The sequence below is a fragment of the Urocitellus parryii genome, chromosome 13 (assembly GCF_045843805.1).
Source record: "Urocitellus parryii isolate mUroPar1 chromosome 13, mUroPar1.hap1, whole genome shotgun sequence".
Taxonomy (NCBI): domain Eukaryota; kingdom Metazoa; phylum Chordata; class Mammalia; order Rodentia; family Sciuridae; genus Urocitellus; species Urocitellus parryii.
In genome coordinates, this window is record NC_135543.1 from 42,263,448 (window position 1) to 42,288,130 (window position 24,683).

A 24,683-nucleotide genomic window follows, 5' to 3' on the forward strand; every position below is an offset into this window, starting at 1 on the left:
GTGGTCCCAGGTAGATGATCAATTTCCTGCCCATGTTCCAAGAGGAGAAGCATGCACTGTTACCATGAACTATGATACACAGCCACACCATGATAAAAACTCTTACTCTCTCCTTAACTTTCCACAGAGTGGTAGCACAGCTCACTTCTGAGCTAAAACATGACTTTTACTGAGAAGCTTAGTCATCGTTCCTGAACTGCAATCCTGTGTGACCAAATGTACTCTGGGGGCATGCTTGACAGAGAAGGATTGGTTCCAATTGCCTAGCAGAAGAAATGCTGCCTTAAGAAGTGAACAAAAGTTACACTTTGAACAAGAATAGGGATTCAAAAGAAGATAACTGGAAGAAAGAAAAAAAATCATTCAGAAAGCATGAGTGAGTGAAGGGAGGTAGACAGCAAGTGTGCAAAATGCAGAAAGAACTTCAGCCTGCCTAAAATTGAAAATGGTGACACAATGGAGTAATGATAAACACAAAAATAAATTTGAAGGGATTTGAGAATTTCTGCATTTGATTGATAATAGTCTACACTGGAATTTTTTTTCATTTGCAATGGCAAGTAACCAGATTTCCCCAACTAGTAGGAGGCCCTGAGTCACCTGCCCTTTATCAAAACTCACTCTTTAAACATATCACAAGAAAATTAATTTATACCTCAGTATGAAGTCAATATATTACATTTCTTTTTTAATATTTATTTTTCAGTTTTCAGTGGACTCAACATCTTCTTTTTTAATTTTTTTTATGTGGTGTTGAGGATCGAATCCAGCGCCCCGCGCATGCCAGGCAAGCGCATTACCAATTGAGCCACATCCCCAGCCCAACAACATATTACATTTTTAATTGGGAGATAAAAGTTCCATTTGCCTAATATTAAAGTACTATTAGAGAAGTAGCTTTTTTAAATGAAAGATGTTTATAAACTAATAGACAATATTTTTAAGATGTGTATGCAATTAGTGAATCATCTTGCAGTAAGAATGTTTTACACCTATTATCCTACTTAGTCTTTACAATAGGCTATGAAATATGTTCTCTTTTTATCCTGTCTACAGATAGATAAACTGAGATCTAGAGACATAATGTAACTCTCCCAAATTATCAGATAATAGTGTGAAAACAATGCCCTGGACTCAAGCTTGTCAGAGGCGAGAGCCAATTACCATTATATTTGCCACTTGCAGTCTGGCAGAGATTTTACATCAGAAATTTTTTATGCATAGGTCAAATAGTTTGACTTTTGGATTAAAATCACTAAACTCTGTATCAAAACCAGGATTCAATAATTTTCATCAACTGGCATTTGTTACCTAAGAATGAATTCATCACTACCTAGATTCTTCTGTGTATACATTATATAATCAGTATTTCATGACTAACGCATATTACCATAGCTCTGATCTTACATAAGTTTAGATTTTTAAAAAAATGCTTTGAAGAAGAATTTCTAAGCCAAGAATGTTGGTCGGTTTCCATTGCTTTGACAAAATATCTGAGAAAATCAACTTTAGGATTTATTTTTGGCTCACAGTTTCGTAGGTTGCAGTGCATGGTCAGTTCGATCTACTGCGTTTGTTGGGTCTGTTGTGAGATAAACCATCATGGTGCAAGAACATATGTTGGAGAAAGTTGCCCAACTCATCATGGCCAGAAAGGAGAGAAAAGAGAAAGGAGCCAATGACAAGATAAACCTTCAAGGACACACTCCCAGTCACCCATTTACTTCAACCAGGACCTATCTTCTTAAGTTTCCACTATTTCCCAATAAGATCACAACCTGGTGACAGAGATTTTAGGCCATGGCTTTTGGGGAATATTTTAGATAAAAACCATAATATCAAGTATGCTGCTTTATGATAAAAAATACAGTTTCTATTTAAATCAGACAATAACTTTAATAGTATTAAAGGTCAAATATAATGAAAAAATAACTCTCATTGGTTAAATTTAGGACAGATAAAAATATTCTGTACAAATACATCCTTTATTTTTTTTTTTTTTGTGGTGCTGGGGATTGAACCCAGGACCTTGTGCATGCAAGGCAAGCACTCTATCAACTGAGCTATATCCCCAGCCCCAAATACATTCTTTATGACTCAAGAACTTTTATTTAATTTGTAATTTGGGTAAGTTCCCATTCACTTTCAGCCTTTTTTTCTATAAATGAAAGTATTGGTAGTCATGTTGAGGTACAGCCCTGTTTTAAATTGTTCTTTTGTCTGACCTCTAATATGCTTCATGAACAGGAACATGTTCTCTGTAACTAGGGAAGGGAAATATTTATTTTCCTGTAAGTTTTTCTCCCTTTGAGCTTTAGTCTGGCTACCTTTTCAGATTCTCTTGTATCACTTCTCTTTCTATTCCCCAGAGCTCCTTTCCACTGGATGTAAACAGGTAATTCAAGAAGCCTGTGGAGTAGTAGCTGGTCACATCAGGAAGAGAGACTGAATATCACATGTGAAAAGACCAGCTTAATCAGTGTCAACTGATGCCACCAAATGCACAACACCTTTAATTAAAGATCTTTACCTAGAATCTGTTTATTGTTGCAATTGGCTATTGAATGTTATCATACACCCCAGCACTTTTTCTTTTGCATATCAGTAATTGCTACTAAACTTTGCATCTCCTTCCTTACTACACTGTGAAATGAGAAACATACATTATTTATAAATAAATTATTTGGAAATAATTTAAACTTACAGAAAAGTTGAAAAGCATTACAAAGAAGTAACTTATCAACTATACCTAGATTCCTGGATATAAATAATACACTTCATTTGTTCTCTCTTTTTCTCCCAACTCCCAATTTTGAAGGTGTTATTTTTATCAATCTTTTCCTGAACCAAGTAAGAGAAGACCAGAGACATAGTGCATCACCACTTCCTTGCCAAAATTTCTTCATGTAAACTTTACGTGAACAAAAGAAACATTCTTCTTAATCCTCATATAATCTTCCAGTTAGAAAACCAAACTGATTTAGCAGTACCATCCAATCTAGATATTCGACCCCAATTGAAACAACTTTCACAAACATATGTTTCTTTCCTTTTTTTTCTGGGACTCCATCCAAGAAAATGCATATCATGTCAGTTTTGTTTCTTTTAATCTAGCACAGTTTCACAGTCTACCCCTGTCTTTCTTGTCTTTGATGGTTTTAAAGAGTATGGACCATACATACTGTAGGATAATTTTTACTCTGAGCTATTTTGATCATTCTGAAAATGCAGCTCTCAACTGATATGGATCTATTTGGCTTTTGTGGAGACATTTCTGTGTTACTGTAACTATGAGTATCAGGGGAGATACTGCTGTCATTCAGTGAGCAGAGGCCAGAGATGCTGGCTAACTCATATAAAAACCTTTAAGGAGAAGAGGAGGAAAAAAGTATAATTCAATTTCACTATGAACCTAGATGTGAAATTTAGAGCAAAATGGTAGCAAGTCAAATTCAAGAAAAATAAAATTTCATGATGACCAAGTTGTGCTTCTTTCAGGAAAGCAAAGAAATACATAACTTCACAATTTGTTAAGTATAAAAAATGGGATGTGATTAACAACAGATTAAGATCTAATTAAAGAAAATAGTAATGAACTTGAAGATAATTTGGTAGAAATTATCCAGAATGCATCCCATACAGGGAGGAAATAAAACAGAGAAATATTAGATGTTAAGAAAGATAGAGACAGAAGATGGAATGATAAGATCTCACATGTATAATCAAAGTTTCTGCAAGAGAGGAAAGTTTATGTTTGAAAATCGAGTGGCTGAAATTTTTCCAGAAATGATGAAAGACACTTAGATTTAAGAAGCCAAACAAATCTTAAAAAGGTTAAGTGGAAAGCAACTCACAACTAAGTACGGCAGAACATCAAATAAAAGATCTCTAATAGCATCCTGAGAGGAAAAAGAGGAGCAACAATTAGACTGACTGCTGACTTCTTAAAAACAACAATGGAACCAGATGCCTTCCATAGACTAAGAAAATAATGGTCAAACAAGATTTCAATAGCTAAGAAAAAAAATCCTTTAAGTACAAGGGTAAAATAGAGACATTTTGAGTCAAAAAGAAAGAAAGAAAAAAGAAAGAACTGGGAAAAATTTGTCACTTAAATGAAGAATAAACTGAAATGTTAAAAAAAAAAATGAAAAGAGGCTCGGATTCACTAGTAATCAGATCATTTAAACCAAGAACACAACAAGATACCATTACATAAATACAGTTTAAGATAAATGAAAAATACTTTGCTATGTACAAGTGGATATAGAAAAAGAAAATAACAACATTTATGCACATCTGGTGAAGTATTAAATGTAAGCAAACATTTGGGAAAATACCTTAGTTTTATTTTATATACAGAGGTGAATATACCACATGGTCCAGAAGCAGCTCTTAAGTTGATAAAACAAAATGTTTGCATATGAATACAAGTGGATATACGTAAATATTCATAGGTGTGATGGCATTAAAAGCAGAAACCAGAGACAATCCTATTGAATGTGAAAAATAGAATGAATAAATAAACTTGGGGGTTACCCTTGAATGATAAACAATAGTAAAAAAATGAGTAAAATACATACAACATGATTCAATCTCAGAAAAGTCTCATGGAGGGAAACAAAAGTATGTTGCAGATAATGCATAAGAATAAACGCATTTAAATAAACCTTGATATCATCAAAAATTCTTAATACAATACTATGGAATACAAATGTATGTGGAAAAATCACAAAGTAAATCAAAAGTATAACAAAAATAAACCTCAGGATAGTGGTACCTCTGAGCAGGATGAAGACAAGGGTTGATTCAGCAAGGGCACAATTGGCAACTTCAAAATAAATGGTAAAAGATATTTTTATTAGACCTATTGTTTTATGTGGATGTTCATTTATACAGTATGTGATAAAGTGATATGTTATGCCCTACATATATTGTATTAACATTACTTGCATTTAATTAGTATCTGATTTATGTATAAAATAGTTGATATTTAATAAGACATCTGTGGTGAGGCACTGTATATGAAGCAACCCACTTGATTCTCATGACCCTATTAGACCCTATTATAGTTCTTCCAATTCAAAACTTTCTTAGCTGAAACAAATTTTTTTCTAATCCAGATAAATATAAAAAACTATCTTCTCAAAGTTTATTAAAAATTGTCCTTACAATATGATTTTATTTTCATTGACTGAACTGATTTGGGAGAAATTGACATTCATACCATCTTTATTCTTTTTATGTTTCCATCAGAAAATGTCTGATGTCATCCTTCCATTTAAATAAGTGCAACAACAGTACATGTCCCTTTGATAAACTTTCCATCCCTCAGCTCTGATTCTGAAACAGATGGATAAAAAAGACCTGTGCTCCTGTACAGTTTTGTTGCTTGCACCAGATGATAAACTGAAACTCTCTTTGCTTTGATCCCTTGAAACTCTCACTTATGAGACCTAAATTCTTTGATCCTTTGGAGAAGGTGGAAATCCGCTTGAATTGTCTCTTTACTGAGTGTCCCAAAGACTTTTCACCCTGGCAGAAATGTACCAGGAGGAGCAGGCTTCAGAAAACAGATTTTACAGTTCTGGCTCACTTGCAAGCCCACCATTAAACATAGCCATTATCACCAGTAGCTCATGCCTGTTATCTCAAGGACTCTGGAGGCTGAGGCAGGAGGATCACAAGTTCGAGGGTAGCCTCAGCAATTTAGCAAGGGCCTAAGCAATTTAGGGAGACCCTAACTCAATAAAATAAAAGATGGGCTAGGGACACATTTCAGTGGTAAAGCACCCCTGGGTTCAATCTCCAATACAAGAAAGGAAGAAAAATGGCCATTATTAAAAATAAAATTGTATTAAGTTAAAATTAAATAAATAAGATTATAAGCAAATTTAATAATTCTTAAATTATCACCTTTATTTATTTCACTATTACCTATGTCCTTGAGATTATTTATTGTTATATAAGTAGAATAATATATAACAACTTGCTACGATTCATCTCTTTGCCACTTTGTGTGCAGTGACTTCCTTGTGTTTATAATCAACTGGTGTACTTTTTTAGTTTCTTTCTACCATTAATCATTTTTAATCTATAGAATCTGAGGGATTATGAGAAATATGTTCTGAATTTTCCAATAGGACTTATTACATTTTCCTCATATTCTCAGTCTTTGCTTTACATATTATGATGCTGTGTTGCTTTGTAAATAATGATTAATTATAAATAAGCTCTTTGTTAAATTATAATGGTTACTAGGGTGAATATAGCTCTTGGTCTCATTTGATATTTTCACCATAATTTTTTCTTTTCCTATTATTAATATCGATATATGATATTTGTTTCAGTCAGCTTATTCACTGCCATGACCAAATGACCTGACAGGAACAATCAGAGGAGGAAAAGTTAATTTGGGGACTCATGGTTTGAGAGGTCTCTCTTCATAGATGGCCAACTCCATTCCCCTGAGGCAGGGCAGAATATCAGTGCAGAAGAGGGAAGTAAGGAAAGCAACTCAGGACATGGGACATAGCACCAGAAAGCAGATAAGAGACTTTTCTCACCAAGGACAAAATATAAAGGCCAAAGTTGACCCACCTCCTCCAGCCACACCCTTTCTGCCAAGAGATACCACCCAGTTAATCCCTCACAGGGGATTAATGCACTGATTGGGTAAAGGCTTTCATCACTTCTAAACTTTCTTGTACTGTTTTACATGTGAATTATTGGGGTACACCTCATGTCTGAATCATAACAATATTTTCCTTATATATTATATTTCTTATGTATTATGTAATATACATCATCTATTACAGCTAGATTTTATTTTTATTAATGTAAGAATCCTTACCTTTGCAGAGAACAACACACCATTAGGTATATTTTCATTCCTCATACATCCAATCTAATTTCTGCATCTATAATGTGGCTGCATAATGTTTTCAGATGACTATTTTGAAGTCCTTTTTCAAGTTCCTTCCTAAGAGCATGTTGTCAAACTAGGATAAGTTTCCTCATTATACGTTAATTATTATTGTGAACCATCAAGAAGAAAAACAGAGATTTTTCTCATCTTGAAAGCACATCTTGAAATAGAATGACATTTTTAATTAACAGCAGAGCCCAAGTATCAATACTCCCCCAGAAACTCCTTCAGTCATAGTGATTGCTACCAGGAGAGTAGCTGCTGTTGCTTAGGTCATTTCCAGAACACTGGAAGCCATCTGAAAGCAAAGATCTGTTCTCTAAGAGACCACTCTCCTCATCAATGTAAACTTTCAAAGACAAGTTATTGAATGCTACTTTCACAGCACCATCAAAGCAGCGATGTCACTATCATTTGAACTGCAGTAGTGAATATGTTTTAAGGCTATTGTCACTCCTTTGAGCTTTCCCTGTAGTTTAATATGTAATCTATATTCTGCATCTCAACGATGAATTTTTCCCCTATAAAGATGAAGTTAATCTCATTGCTCTCTGCAAATGTATTATAACTAGCAGCATGAATTATATATTTAATCCTATGACCTAGTAGTATTAATTAGCATTCTGTTTTAATTAACAAATCAAAAATATACCTGTAATCTGCAAAGCCTTTATGGTTAGGGTGCAGAAGAATTCTATCCATTATAAACTAAAATGAAAGCTAGTTTAATACTACAAGAATTTTTTTTCTTATAATCCCTAAATGTATCGTTAAACATAATTATGATATTGCATTATCTTAGAGACTTCATATGACAAATTTATATTTTTCAGCAATAAACAGGGTGTCAGAAATCCCAGCATTTAGCACCCAGTATGTATTGAATAAAAATATGGACTTTCACTTCTATGGAAAGCACCAAACTCACATGTCTAAAATATATTGATTCTTCAAGTGACACTAAGTGATACTAGTTCAATGTGCTTTCCAGCTCTAAAAAAAAATTTATACAAGCTTCTCTCTCCACCCTCTGCCATCCAACCAATCTAGATGATTCTCATTGATCTCTGATCTCCCGAGACTCGACTCAGATGTTGACCTCCTCTCTGAAGAATGTGCTTCCTCATCCAGGATTGTGTTTGATTGACAGGCTGTTGTTTGTGGTAAACCGAAAACTCCTTCCCTGTGGGTAACCAGGATTTTCACTTTGACATTCCTAACGCCTAGCCTGATGCTTAGAACAGAGTGGACCATGAAAAGTATTTATTTAATGATAAATTAATAGATAAATGAATATACACACATATATGAATTTCCTACATTGAGAACATGGGACTAGAAAATAATTTAGGTTTAATCCATTTTTTTCCATATACAGGAAGGTTCATCCATTAGGAAATCAAGGTTCAGTTTACATTCATGTAAGTTTGAGGAACCACACAATTGTGATCAACACACAGCAGCTTTAGAATTACTACCTGACTATTAAATGGGTGAAGAAGAAGGAGAAAACATTCTACTTTAAAGTAATGCAGCACAGGATCCAGTGTTCAGAAAGCTGGAGAGCAGATTACACTTGGATTCATGATTTTCGAGCTTCTCTTACTCCTATCTTATTCTTACAAACAGTGAATAGCCATTTTATGGTTTGGATGGGAAGTGTCCCCCAAAAGCTCATGTATGAGACAATAAAAGAAGGTTTAGAGGATAAATGATTGGGTTATGAGAGTCTTAGTGCATTAACCCCTTGATGAGATTAACTAAATTGTAACTGAAGGCAAGGTGTGGCTGGAGGAGGTGGATCATGGGGGACATACCTTGGAATATATATTTTGTATCTAGAGAGTGGAGTGTCTCTCTCTCTCTCTCTCTCTCTCTCTCTCTCTCTCTCTCTCTCTCTCTCTCTCTCTCCTTTCTGATCAACATGTGAAGCTGCTTCCCTCTGCCACACTCTTCCACCATGATACTCAACCTCACCTGGAGCCCCAAGGAATGGAGCTAACTGCCTATGGAATTAGACCTCTGAAACTGTGAGCCCCAAATAAACTCTTCCTCCTCTACAATTGTTCTGGTTATATCTTTCAGTTACAGCAGTAAAAAAAGCTGACAAAAATGCCATTTTGGGCCAATCTCTGAAAAAAAAATTGAAAGCTAAATTTTTTAGTGTTCAGAGATTAATCTGAATGTTTTTCCATTTTAATTAGCAAAACAACCATCAAGCCTTTAGTATAAAAAGAAATTGTGTTTTAAAAATGAAATGACAACTACTAGGTTATTATCTTGTGTCCAGAAACTTGCCAGAAACACCCTACAATTAAACACATGGTCTGGTTGGTTTGTTGCAGTGTGATTTCCAACCAGACACAGGTGGCTATTCCGTTTCTTAGGAGCTCTTCAGAGAGAGAGAGAGAAAAAAAAATGTCTGATGTATTATTTGACAACATGGTATGATGGATATCCTAGGTGCTATATTTATGTTTATAAGAAGGGACAGCCATCCAAAGAAAAATAATCCATTTTAGCCAAATGAAATCTTCCTTAGTTTTGGTATTATTGATGTCATCTTTCTTAATGATGTAAATCACAACTAAATCATAAAATTGATAACTAAAATAATTTTACAAGGATCTAATTTGGTGAGAATTTTCAGTTCAAGTGTGCAGAATAATTTTAATTAGTAGGGACAAATTCAATTTACTTGATATTTATAAGACATATTAAAAGACAAAAGTGATATGTTTAGAGAAGTTTTTCTGATTATTATATAAACATTTAGCATAGTAATTAGGCTCATTACAAAAACGTATATCAATGTAGACTTGGATAAAATGAGAAAAATATGTAACATGTGAAGAATATTTGATCACCAATGTTGACAGATCCAACATAGATCATCCTGGGTATATTAATAGCATTATAAAGCTTGAAAGTAATTCAGAGGCATATTAATATTATCAGTGGGAAACACAATGTGACAACCCCAGGAGATGAAGAAATTATACAGATTAACAATACATAATAGAAATCACTATTGTCATGTTGATATCAATGGAAATATCAAATTAAAGTTACTTTTGGAATTTGTGATTAATACATTGTTCACCTTTTTTTGACAATTAGAATTCCAATTAACTCATAATAATAATTTAATATCAAAATAATCAGCACAGGTTACTAATTACAACCTGAGAACTTAAATCTTAGAATGAGGGGCATATTATGGGAAAGAAAATTAATGATAGTTTTTTAATTTCAAAAGGATAAAATAGGTATTACAAAGGATTCTTTACTCCCAAACCATTTTTGCTATCTTAAGAAATTTTTCTTCAAATTCTGGCAAAGTATTTGTATAGAACAAAATAAAAAAGAAAATAAACAGCAATGGTTTATTGTTATACTCAGCATATTGGGGTTATGGATTATCTTTATGATCTTTGAGAGTTAATCTTTTCTATAATGATCAAATATTGTCTTATTGCATGAACAAACACCTTAAAATTGCAAAGAAAACTTTGTTAGGATCCCCACCACCACCCTTAGTTTTGATGTACCTGAGAGTATGAGAATGTTTCTTCTCAGGCTACTTATCACAAAAGCATCAGAAGACAGCATGTTCTGGTCAGGGCTTGTCTGTACTCAGTTCATATTACATTTTAATTACCAATTATTTTATATATGTTTATATTCAGACAAAGTTCATGATCATCACTCACTAACTCCTCAAAATTGCATAATAAAATGACCACAAAGGGTCCAGTCTTTTTTCGGGGGATTTGGTCAAACCTACACGAGCAATATTTTTGGAATCCAGGGTAGGAGAAGTCTTAGGGGCAGTTCTTTTGTAGCTCCAGCTTTCAGAGGACAACTGCAAAACATAACTAAGACAAATTATCAAAAGTTGTATCCAAAAAGCAAAATAAAAGAAGCCACTCTAACAAGGTGAAGGCAAGAAGTTTTAAGACAGAGAACAGGAAAAGACCTGGGATCGATGGCAAGGGGAGGAATCCAACATATCAGCTATAAAATATAAGAGGCAATGGGGGAATCTTTCTTGCTAAATGCTGACCTTGTACATGGAGGGAGCACTCCATGTCCACAGGTACAGAAAGAATCAGGCAGAAAACAGATGGTCCAGCACAAAACCTCCTTGTCCCTTGAGCCGTCCAAATCACTCTCAATAACAGATTTTATATTTCATATGAAGCACAGCATTTAGTTATATAGACTTTCAGGTGAGTCCATCAGAATATTTTAAGTCATCGATTTTTCTGCAGTTGCACTGAATAAATAAAATGTATTTAAAGACAGTTGTGAGCATAAGCCATGTGGTGTTTAATCAGATAGTGGACATCTATGAAGCACTGCAGCAGTTCTTTCATAAGCTCGATATGTAGGTTTTTTCAACTGCCCAAGAATCTGCCACATGTTGGAGAGTATCTTAAGTGAAAAAAAAAAGATTTTAAGAATGAAAAACATATTCTGGGAAAAAGTTACTTTAAGAAAAAAATATGGTAGGTAAGAGACAATGGGGTTGGCACATACCTTACCAATAAGTACATAAATAATGTCAAGTATACACAGCTCAGCAGAAAACCTTAGAGCAACACCCTCATCCACCGGAGGTGGACATGGGCCATTGTGCTAGCAATGCATGCTGTGAGAGCTGGAGAGCAGGAGACTCCTGCTTTCTACCACATTTTCTCTCTTAACCACGAGCACTTCCATTATAATTATGACACAATTGCTTGGTGGCTCCTAGTTACAAAGATTACTTGTGACAAGTGTACATAGCAATATGAGGCAGGTGCACTGTCTTTGTTTGCTGTGATTTCATTTGTTTGAGGGACAAAATAGGTATGATTAAATTCCTGCTTCAAACCTACACAGGATGCATCCTCAGAGAGCGAATTCTGGAGAGTCTGTCCTAAGTCTCAGCACAAATAAATAAAAACGTAACCTATTTTCATGCTATTTATTACTCACTAATATGATCACAGGTGAAATAAAATGCCTCAGCATTCCTCACATTCAGATGTTTTAAAGTTGCCATTTATTCAATTATGAGATTGAGACCCAAGTGGGATCAATCCCTGATCTTCTTTTCTCAGAAGGGGTTTGTTTTGTCCCCCTCTTCTTTGATAATAACCTATGATTCTATTTCATAATGGGATTGAAAGGAAGCAACTCTATAAGCTGAGAGCAAATAATTGTATTAGTCTTTAAATGAGCCCATTGAGTTGGCAAGGAAGGGACATTATAAATCTTTTTTACTAGGATATATATTGAGTTTTTATGGGCCTACGTTTGTGAAATGCTGCACCATATTACCATTTTCAGGATCCCACCGAGGGCTACCACAGTAATAGTAATCATAATAATTATAGACGCAGATAGCAACTATCTTCTAATCAGTCAGCTGTCTCTAAGCAACCAGGTTTCACAAGGCTAACAATTGCCATCTCGTACATTCATGCAAAAGTAAAACTCTCAGAATTTAGTCATTACAGAACTAATGCCATAAGCCCTTTGACCTCTAATGGATTTGTTATTTATCTCCAAAGTCTGGAGTTTAAAGTAGCTCTTCCCGTTCATCATGGTGACCATTTGTTTCCTTTGTGACAAATGTTTGATGGTGATTCAAATGGAATTTTGATTGAAATTGTATGTGGGACAAGATAAATTCATAAGAAATTATTCTTATCAACCTTAACTTTTTTTGCTGGGACAAAATGTACCTTGCTGTATGCCTTACCATGGATACCATGTGACACAAATTGTGCCTGATGATGTCAAGTCCTGAGACCCCCTTCTTTAGGCCATGGCGCTGTATAACTCCTTCATCAGTTTTCACTGAATTAACAGGACAGATAACTTAAAAAGGATGCTAGTTTAGACAAAGTCTGTGAGAAAGTTAACATATCAATGATCAAGTACCTTCTTGAAAATCAAGGATCAGCGTAATTAACGCTAGAAACCACAAGCATATTCTTTAATCTGAGCTGGGCTTATATTTGTAAATGCTGCTTTTCTTTTTCTAGATTTTTACATGCAGGATATCATTTGATTGTTAATTCTGAAATTAAGCAGGACAAGATCTTTAGTCTGAATTTTTAGGTAAAAAAAAAAAATCTAGACACTAAAAGGTCATATAGTATATCCAAGGTAGCATGGCAGAGACAGAACAAGCATCCATGTGACCTGATTTCAGGTCCATTCCTCTTCTGGAAATGTCATATTACTTTACTTGATGTAGCCAGGGATTGGGATAGAGGACAGAGCTTGTGGCATCTCTGCTCCCTGAATCCACCAGGCAGCCTTCCTTTTTGTTTTCAATGCTCCTACGTAATCTCGTTTAGTCCCAGCAACCATGTATCCAAAGGGAAGACTCATGTTTCTGCAAGTTCTTTTCCTGTAAGAGACCTTCCTTTCAGCTACAGAAGTCTATTCCATATTGTATTCAATAGTATCTATGAAATCTTTCTTTGTTAAGTTAATTTGGACAAGACTACAGGGACTTTGCTTCTTATTACAAGGCTCACTCACTGGGAAACTCTGTCTGCCTGATTGTGCTGCACTGTTCATGGTCGATTTAAGTAATAGTGACATTTGGTTGAGAGAAAAGCAATCTCTTGGGCGACTCTTCTCTCTGCCAATACTACTATACATATACCAGGAAAGCAAAGCTGGATGTATGCCTTCTTCTACCCTCAGTTTTTACTGTTTGAACCATCTTAAGTATCAGACATATCTGCAGTGATCACAAATGCAGGCATTTCCTACAGCCGTCTACATAATTAAATTGATTCAGATTGGGAACAGTAGAAGTGCACTGAAGTTCATCTTCATGTTAGTAAATCTACAACAGGTCCCACGTCAAGCACAGCTGTGACAAACATATAATTTACCTGCAGGACTCTTCCTTTCTGATCCTTCTACTTGGATTAAATAGGATTCCAAAGGAAACCAGTGCCCTTGGGTGTCTCCTGCTCTACAAAGGCAGATGGAAGATTTTCCAAGGGATTTATTCAAGTTTCCTGATTAAACTAATTTTCACGGAAGTATTGATGAAACATCAAGTGAAATATTAAAGTTTTGATAGAGGTTTTGGAGCTTAATCGTAAAATACACTTTGCAGTGATAGAATTTATGATAATCTGCTCCTACATATATCATGTATTTGGGGGCACAGCTAGACTTTCATCCCTCAGAAAATGTCATGGAGGAATCCCTTAATACCTCTATGATAATAATAATATTAAAACTTTATGCTGTGATAAAAATGGGTTCTTATGACATGGAACAAATATATACACGTTATAGTTAAGCATAGAATCTGGAAATGATACAAATACTACTATTTTGTCTGATAAAACTGTATTTAAAGTTGTGTAACTATTTCCTTATCTGATTTTTCTGATATGCATATTTTGGGCCCCTAATTTGGGCAAAATTAAACCATCTCCTTTGTTTTTATCTATTCTTTTTTTTTTCTCTTTCATGGACATGTTCAGTAGTTAAGATAAGTTTCTTTTGAAAATGACAAATGCCTCCAACATATCACTTAACTAAATCAAAACATGTCTCCTGTATACTCCTAAGAGGACTCCCGTGTCAGGTTTATTGTCCTCAGGTACCTATGCCACTGTGATACAAAAGTGGCTTAAACTTTCTTTTCACATGAGGTTTCAGTCTCCTCATCTTAGATAATGAACATTGCCTTCACTGTTATTCCATTGTGTCTTCTCCAGGGAAGTGAATCCAATAATTAATCATTTATTCAGTAACCATTTCAGTTTCTTTTGTGTGTGTGTGTGTTAGGCCCTTTAGGTATAAAATATGTACACATTATATACACAATCTTTAAATAGTTTACAACACTTAGTGTCCACACCAAGCATTCCTAATAAAATATGACAAGTGAATTATGCATTCCATTGTCTTCCATCATGGGCAAGACAAGCTAGGCACAAAAGAATATCTAGAGTTTCACCATAAGGATAAAACAAATGAGAAAAACAGGCAGAGGGAATACAGTCAGGAAAAGCATGAATATGTGGAAAAGCACTAAAAGTGCAGTGGCCCCTAAACCCTGGAATCCATCAAAATCACCAGAGAGCTTTTTAAAATTTATATTTCTGGGTTCTACTAAAAAATTAGTGAATAAGGAGCTTATGAATATGGGGTCCAGAAACTAACATTTTAAAAAATACACTGCTAACCTGGTCAGCTGTAGGAAACTAATGATATTATTTGTTACATGCATTCATTATTTTGAAAATTATTTATTGACCAAATATCTATTAGATATAGTTTTAGGTATAAAGTAGACAAAGACTCTATTATAGTATAGATTCTATTCTAGTGGTGTGAGACAGATAGTACTCTGAGTGTAGTATATGGATTACCCAGATTCTTCTGACTAAAACCCTATCAATGCTCCATTTCCCCTATGAGAAAAGCTAAAGTTCAAAGATTTTAAGCAATTAATCTAAGGTTACATAACTGGTAGAAGGGGGACCTGGAATTCTCAAATGTGATCTAACTCTAGAGCTCTCGTGCATGGCTGGCAACATAATTTGCAGGGTGCAGAGTAAAATAAAAATCAGGGTCATTTGTTCAAAAAGCAAGAAAAAGTGCTCTTAAAGTTACTAAAATATAGTGTTTTCCTTCCTTCTGTGGTCTTTCTCTCAACTTTCAACTTTTATGTTATTAAATTTTAAATGATTAACATGTGTGTTCCCACTCCTCTTTATATTATACAATACCTGTTCAAAATGCAAATGCAAGAGCATTTAGCTAATAGGCAGCATCAGTGAAATTGCCACCATTTGTAATTTCACAGCTTGTACATGCATATGTGTTTCATTGTTAGCAGAACAGGGCAAATGCTGCATGAAACCAACTCAATTGTTTCTATTGTTCTTTTTGATAGACGCATATATTGTACCAGCACTTTCTACCCTTTAACTGAAAGATGAGTAAGATCTAAAAGATTTATAAACTATGTATTTCCTTTGTCTCTGGCTTCTACACCATTATAAGGGTGAGTGGACAGCTAATACAGGGCAAAGAATATGAGTGAGAAAGAAGGTGATGTGTTCCTTTGTGTTGAAGTCATTGCCTTCTGTCTACTTTTGAAGACAGTTCTGATTCAGATGGAAAGTATGGTCTTGGCTGTTGACACCCACATGTACACAGTTGCAGACTTGAGTAGCACTCTTATATTTTAAAAGTTTGATTATTTATTATCATTTTATTTTCTTGAACCCATTGTCTTGTGCATGTTAGGCAAGCACTCTATCACTGATTTGTACCCCAGCCCCTTGTTTTTAATCTTTTTTGGGGGAGAGTACACTAAAGATTGAATCCAGGGTGCTGAGCCACTGAGCCACATTCCCAGTTCTTTGTTTTTATTTATTTATTTTCTTTATTTTGAGACAGGGTCTTGCTAAGTAGCTTAGGGCCTTCCTTGGTTGCTGAGGCTGACTTTGAACTTGAGATACTCCTGCTTCAGCCTCCTAAGCCTCTGGATTACAGGCATGATATACCACATCCAGCTAAGTGTTCATCTTCTGAATGATACATAAAGACAAAAAACTGTCCAAATTAATGGGATATAATGTATATATTGCATAATATTTAAATCAAGTTAAACATGTTTATCTCCTTAAACATTTCTCATTTCCAATATCTTTTCCTCAAACTTTATTAAATGTGTAGAATATAATTGTTATCTTTAATCACCCTATTGTGCAATAACACCTAGAACATTGTACTTACCCCATACTCATTCTGAGTTTAGCTGAATTTCATACATTGTGCATCTCTCATAATTCTGTGCTCATGGTGTATAATGAAAAACCTACACAGGAAATGATTGGAAAGGAATAACAGGCTTGTATATCACATACATCTTGTGGGCTCACACACATGCTCCACTGTACTATAGGATTCCAATACAGATAAAATCATTTAGAATTTCAAGATGGCTATAGGAAGTCTTGGATAAGCATGGAGTTCTCTGAGTTTTCTGTATAAATGCACAGGTCAAAGGAAGGATAACATAAGCAATGTTAGCCCCACACTTAAGCTTAACCACTACTCTATACTGTATTCAAAATTGAGTGGTTTCAGGTTGACTCTCCATCCTTGTCATTCTTGTCTGGGTTTACTCCTGTGTTCCTGTGTATAAATGTGCCCCTTTTGCAGTACAATGACTGTGAATGATCTAGTCTAGATCTGGTGTTCTCAGAACAGAAAGCATTGTTTCCTTACTAAGACATTTGCACTAAATGCATCCTAAGTTTTCTAATTTGGAAAGTTGAAGTGTTTCCACTCATTATCTGCCTTTCAGATTTCATCTTCTCTACTCAGCCGAATACTTCTAGTATTACTATTAGGGAGATTCTCCTCAGAGTGCTTTACATACTGCTTCCTTTAATCCTCACAAAAATACTATGAAGTACGTATTACTTGTTCTTTGTACAAAACAATGGTCCTCTAAAGATATGCACATCCTAATCACTGCAATCTGTGACTATGTCACCTTACTTGGCAAGAGTGAATTAAAAGTTGAAAGTGGAAGTAAGCTTGCTAATCAGCTGATCTTAAAATAGAGGATTGTTTTGGATTATATCAGTGGGCCCAAGGTAAACCCAAGGATTCTTAAAAGTGGAAAAAAGAGGACTAAGGAGGAGGTTGGAGTAATTTGTTGTGAGAAACATCTAAACAATCAGAATTACTTTCAAAGATAGGAGGGAGCCATGAGCCAAGAGATGTGGGTAGCCTCTGGAAGCTGGAAAAACAAAAACATTTCTCCCCTAGAGCTGCAGGGAAGGATGAGGACACAGCCCTTGCCAATACCTTTATTTCAGCTCAAGAAGGTCTGCCTAATACTTCTGTGTCCTGAACAAATGCCATGTATTTCTGCTTCTTATTATATTTCTATTGGTCCTTATTTTATTTCTATATATGCTATAATAATATAGCACATATGTGCTACAATGATATGGAACATTGCTCATAAATATCAATTTAGTGAGTATTTTCAAAGATGTGATCATTTTCAGCAAATAGTATCTTTTCTGTGAAAAAAGTGTGTTCATGTAATGAGTGCTCTCATTATTTGACACACATCTTTACTTCCGCTAAGGAAAAGTAACTACAGAGAATGAACCAAATCATATCTTGTAAAATGTGAAGAACCTAACAGTAACCTCAGACAGGCAGTTTTCTTGGGATTTTGCATTCCCCATCTGTCATGTTTCTGCAAATTATGCCCCAAGAAGATGTTACATTGATCATTTTAAAACATGAAAAATATATGTCAAATCTACTGTCAGGAGACTACATAAGTTTTGAAGACATTTATTTACCAATGTACTATATGATATTGCCTTTCTGGTACATTACTGGATTTTTTTAAAGACTAGAAATAAAGAATCTGAGTAAGACTTTTAATGCTTGCAAAGGAAAACATCAGCTTAGAGCTAATTTTGTTGTGGATCAAGCAATTAGCTAAAATTGTTAATTATTTAAGAATCTCATTATACCTGCCAACATGGTAGCCCAATTCCCAGGTTAAATAAAATGTATCTCTTCCTAAATCTGGCTTCGGAGCTGCAGGTTTAGACTTTTGGTCTTCCAGTATCCTGTGCAATACACAGGATTTTTTATGACCCTGTTTCTTCATTGCATGCTCTCTAACTCTTCTCAGCACTATTCTCACCTCTGCCAAGCCTGGAAGGGAAAAGGCAGTTTTCACTACAAAGAAGCTACCAATCCAATATTCTCTGCATAATTTATATGTGCAGCAGGGGAAAATTACCAGCATAATTCCACTGTGTCATTTACACAGTTATACTCAATTGTTCTTCCCAAAAGCCAGCACCATTTTTATTTTCAAACAGCACTTTCTCTGCCTCTGTCTTTCCTTCCCCCTTTATTATCGGGTTATGTCCCTGTATCTGGGAGGTCAATTAGAAAGTCTTTCTGATCTGCTCTCTGATCTTCAATCTCTTAGTTTCATTGTAGTGTCACAGGGTAGCATGAAATATGAAAGAAAACATGTGGCACACCTTCGTTTTTTATGAAGAATCATAAAAAATATGCAAGCTCTAAATCGTCTTCTGAAAGATAGTTTTAAGTTTATACATCATCTATGGCTTTGCTTTTACATATTGATTTAAAATATACAATCTCTGTGGCTAATGCAAGGTCATGATTAAATATAAATGACATCTGGAGGGACTATCAAGATGGCGGCCAGACAGAGGCAGCATTCTGTGTGACCCAGGTTTCAACTAGTGGGAATACTGCTTCTGTGAGAGTGATAGAGGACCCCTACACAGCTGCTCTCACGCAGAAATCACCAGTGCTGTGCTCCCATGCAGGGCTCCAGGCCTGAGCATTGAAGCAGGACTCTTGGCTCTGACACCCAACTCCTTAAGTAGTAGCCAACACAGGGCTCAAGAGCACCTTAGCAGGATCACCTATCAGCACCCTTATAGAACTTCCAGACACTGCTCCGCTCCCATGCATGACACTCAGCTGCTACCTACCCACAGGAACTCTGGCCACCACTCCCCTGTGGACCCCCATCTACCAACAAGGGGCTCCCCTGGTCCGCCTCCATCTTGTGACTTAACTCCACAGCTACTGCCATAGTCCCCTAGAAGTAATTTATCTGCACCTGGAAGCATCTCAAGGCTCTGAAGATAGCCAAAGCCACAGTACTGAATGTTAAAGAGCTCATCTCTGAACACATAGCACAACGCCATCACCTGGCTCCCCCCACCCCACCTGACACCCCCATGCTGGAAGAGGATCGCTTCCATCTTGGCTCATGTTCCTCACTATATTTGGTGAGGCAGCTTCTAGATTGGAACTCCAGCTGGCCAGGTACCTGGTTTCCAACTCCTCCTCTCCCCAGTGGTGGTAACCCACCCAGCACTGTAGCTGCCCAAAGAAAACAGCGCTCAGTGGGACAGGTGCTCAGTGCAACCAGGGCGCTGCCCACGGGAGTCCCCACTGAGGGAGATCCCTCAATTGGGAACTGCTAAGGGAGAGGAAAACAGGGCAAAAGTTTGGAGACTAACAGAGCAGCAACTGAAAAATCTTCAGGCAAGATAGGGAGAGAAGACAGGGCACTCAAGTCGTAAGAGGGGACCCAAAGAGACCCTTGAGGTGCAGGCAGTCTCTCTGCAGGGACTGGCGGGTGCCACACCTGCTTCCAGGCCGCTGCACCAGGACCAGCCTTCCCACCCTGGTTACCTTTACCATCCTGAGGGCAGAGATACCAGCTAATAGACGACCCACCTATTGGAGGATAAGGGAAGCAAGCAACTTACAGATTCCTAAAACTATCAACCAACCCTGTTTTCTTCCTTCAAGACTTTTTTTTTTTTCAATTTTTTCTTCACTTTTATCTTCCTGTCCTCTCATGCCCAACATATGTGAAAACAAGTACTTTTCATGAATTAGGATTTTGAGAACTGGGACATTTAAATAATACATTATAGGTGTGTTTTATATGCTTTTTTTCTTTTCTTTTCTTTTCTTTTCTTTCTTTTCCCCTCCAAATTTTTACCATTTGAATATCCTTTATTTTTCTGAATACATATGTGTGTTTGTTTTAGGTACTCTACTGCCTTCCCATGTACTTGCCTACCCAAAATTACTTCCTACCTGTTCTCTTGATACTAGCCCTCTTCATTAGATTTCTCTTTCACACTTCCTAAGATATATTAACTCTATATCCTCAAAACCTAACTCCTTAGCATATCATCTTATGCTTCACCCCCAGTTCATTGTCCACCCGTTTACAGTCAGAAACTGAAAACCTGTTTAAAAATCTACTGATTATATTATAGATAATAATCAAATTCGACATTTCTGTACATTGTGACCAAATTGTAAGTGACTTAATAGAAACAAATTGTTCGCGTAGGTGGTATATTGTTGATATTGGGATCTGTTAACATTGTCCTTCCCCTCAAAGGAGAGGTACTGGAGCCATACAGAAGCACTATAAGCCTATAGGGTAAAAACAGTAACAGCCTGGACCCACAGTGCTAGAAGGGACAATACACAAGCAACATGAAAAGACAAGGGAAGAAAGTGCCCCAAACAAATCAAGATACCACATTTTTAGAATCCATGGCAAGCACAGCAGAAGAAATTACAGATAAGGAGTTCAGCATGTACATGATTAAAATATTCTGTGAGTTGAAGGATGATATAAGAAAACAAATACAAGCAGCAGAAGATCATTTTGTACGAGGCGCTACATAAACAAATACAGGAAGTAACAGATTAATTCAAAAGGGAGATAGAAGTTCTTAAAAAATTACAGAAATCCTTTAAAGGAAAGAAACAATAAACCAAATTAATAGTTCAATTGAAAGCATCACCAACAGAGTAGACCACTTAGAAGATAGGACATCAGACAATGGAGACAAAATATATAAATTTGAAAAGAATGTAGACCACACTGTGAAAATGGTAAGAAACCATGAGCAGAACATTCAATAAATATGGGATAGCATAAAAAGACGAAATTTAAGAGTTGTTGGGACAGAGGAAGGCATAGAGATCCAAACCAAAGGAATAAACAATCTATTCAATGAAATGATATCAGAAAACTTTCCAAACATGAAGAATGAATTAGAAAACCAAATTCAAGAAGCCTACATGAGGCCAAATGTCAAAATCATAATAGAGCCTTGCTAAGGCACATCGTAATGAAAAATCCAACACACAGAATAAGGAGAGAATATTAAAAGCCATGAGAGAAAGGAATCAGATTACATATAGGGGGAAACCAATAAAGATAACAGCAGATTTTTCAACACAGACCCTGAAAGCTAGTATATCCTCAAACAACATATAGCAAGCTCTGAAAGAAAATGGATGTGATCCAAGAATCTTGTATCCGGCAAAACTAAGCTTTAGATTTGATGATGAAATAAAAACCTTCCATGATGAACAAAAGAATTTACAGCTAGAAAACAGGCACTACAAAAAATCCTTGGCAAAATATGGCATGAAGAGGAAACAAAAAACAATGATGAAAATCAGAAGAGGGAGTCAGTACCCTAAATGAAAAATTAATCAAAGGAGAAAACACGTCAAGTTAAATAACAAAAGTAAACAAATATGGCTTGGTATACAAACCATGTCTCAATAATAACCCTGAATGATAATGGCCTAAACTCACCAATCAGAAGACATAGGCTAGCAGATTGGATTTTAAAAAATACCCAACAATATGCTGCCTCCAGGAGACTGATATGAAAAGACATACACAGACTGAAGGTGAAAGGTTGGGAAAAATTATACTGCTCATATGGACTGTGGAAACAAGCAGGGGTTTCCATCCTCATATCAAATAAAATAGACTTTGAGGTAAAGTTAATCAAAAGGGATAAAGAAGGACATTTCATACTATTCAAGGGAACCATACACCAACAAGACAGTTTGGAGATTCTTTGGAAACGTGGGAATGGAACCATAGTTTGACCCAGCTATCCCTCTTCTCAGTCTATACCCAAAGGACATAAAAACAGCATACTACAGGGACACAGTCACATCAGTGTTTATAGCAGCACAATTCACAATAGCTAAACTGTGGAACCAACTTAGATGCCCTTTAGTAGATAAATGGATAAAATAAAGTGGCATATATACACAATGGAATTTTACTCAGCAATAAAAGAGATTAAAATCATGGCATTTGCAGGTAAATGGATAGAGTTGGAGAAGACAATGTTAAGTGAAGTTAGCCAATCACAAAAGAAACAAATGCCGAATATTTTCTCTGATATAAGGAGGCTGATTCATTGTGGGGTAAGGAAGTGGAGCATGTGAGGAATAGATGAACTCTAGATAGGGTAGAGGGGTGGGAGGGGAAGGGAGGGGTTATAAATGATAGTGGAATGTAATGTACATAACTATCCAAAGTACATGTAAGAAGACACAAATTGGTGTGAATATACTTTGCATACAACCAGAGATATGAAAAATGTTGCTCTATATGTGTAATATAAATTGTAATGCATTCTGTTGTCATATGTAAAAAAATTAATAAAATTTTAAAAATTATATCTGAACTACCTAGAACTTATTACATTGCCCTTACCTGTTAAAATCCTCTCAATATTAATGTTTCCTATGATAGTGCAGATACTTCCAAACCTTATCATCTCTTCTACTCCTGCCTTTCCACTATTCTTCAGATTTTCTTCCTCTACCTACAGAACAGCCATATGTATATTTAGGTAATTATTTTATTGAGGAGGCTCAACGCTGGTTTTGAAATCATATCTTCCCATGTAGTTCAACTGAGATTTCCTCTATCAAATTCCCCTTTTCCCTTATTTAGTGTGACTATTAATTATATTTTTGTGAGATGTATATTTTGGTGTATATTTTGTAAGGTATACATTTTGTAAGTATATATTCAGTTAATATCACTATTCGCTAGCCTAGGCTCCTATTTAACCCAGTTGTGTTCATTTATTTAATAAAATTCTACTTCCAACAACAGGTAAGCTCATTTCCTTATCTCTCAGCACAGACTATTGCACTGCCCCCCACTTCCAGGTGAAGAGGAAATGATGGGCATGGTTTGGCTCTAAAATATTCCCACTTTCCTCTCCTAGACAGTGCCAGGTTTCTGTTCTTGCAACTAAAAGGCTTAGGTGTCACTCCAGTTAAACTGGGCTAACTGGGCTGCAAAAAATAACCACATAAGAGACACAAATACCTTTTTCTTTGGGGTCACTGTGACAGCTCCTCTGACCTTAAGGGTCCACAGGAAGAAAGTGAGAGCACATGCTGACCCCTTTTATTGAAGAGAAGCTATTCAAATGAGGCAAGGGGTCAGGTTTCAGGGGGCTGAGTCTATCTTCATGATGTCCACTGCCAGCAGGTTCACTGACACCTGGGTAGGCCACACCCAAGGGCACAGTAAGAGAAGGGGACACACACAAGGCACTTCCATGGAAGATTCTATCCTAAACCGGGCAAGGGGTTATATTACAAAGGAACAGGTGAGCATAGCTTCACCCATGGGGCTGTAGCAAGACACACCCATCACAAGTCACTGACCCTCGAACCTAAGAAGGGTGGAGAAAGCTCTGCCACATTTCTGCGACTGAGTACCTCAGCACCCTACTGGGGAGTGTGACTCCGTCACATGTAAGGTTGGTCTCCCACAAGTCAGTAATTCCTCTGCTGTTGGAGACTAGATGTCAGGGTACAGGGAAAAGCAGGGTGTTTACTGGGCCTTCCTCTGTTTTCTGTAAGTTCATTCTCATAAATGTGGTTTCTGCTGATTTGGAGGTCACTGGTAGGGGAAGATTCTTGGAGGTTGCTGTCTGAGCAGGCCCACAGTCTTTTGTTCTTAGAAGGGTCTCTCCATTTGATTAAATGTTCTGATGTTGCCATTTTGAAATTCTTAAGTTCTGAACAAAGGGCCTCACCTTTTCACTTTTCACTTAGCCCCATGAATTAGGTAGTGGTCTTGATTTTTGTTTTCCTCTGATTGGCTCCTCAACTCCATTGGATGTCATGCTTTATTAAGGTTTTCTATCAGAAAGGATATCCTTTCCTTTTGACTAATCCCACCATAACTCCCTGTAACCGACTCTAGATTTGGCTTCCTATTACTTGGCCCAAGTATCTATGAGGTTACTGCCCCTCATAAATACTTCCTCTCTCTTTAGTCCTCTAAATTGATTGGATAACTTTTTAT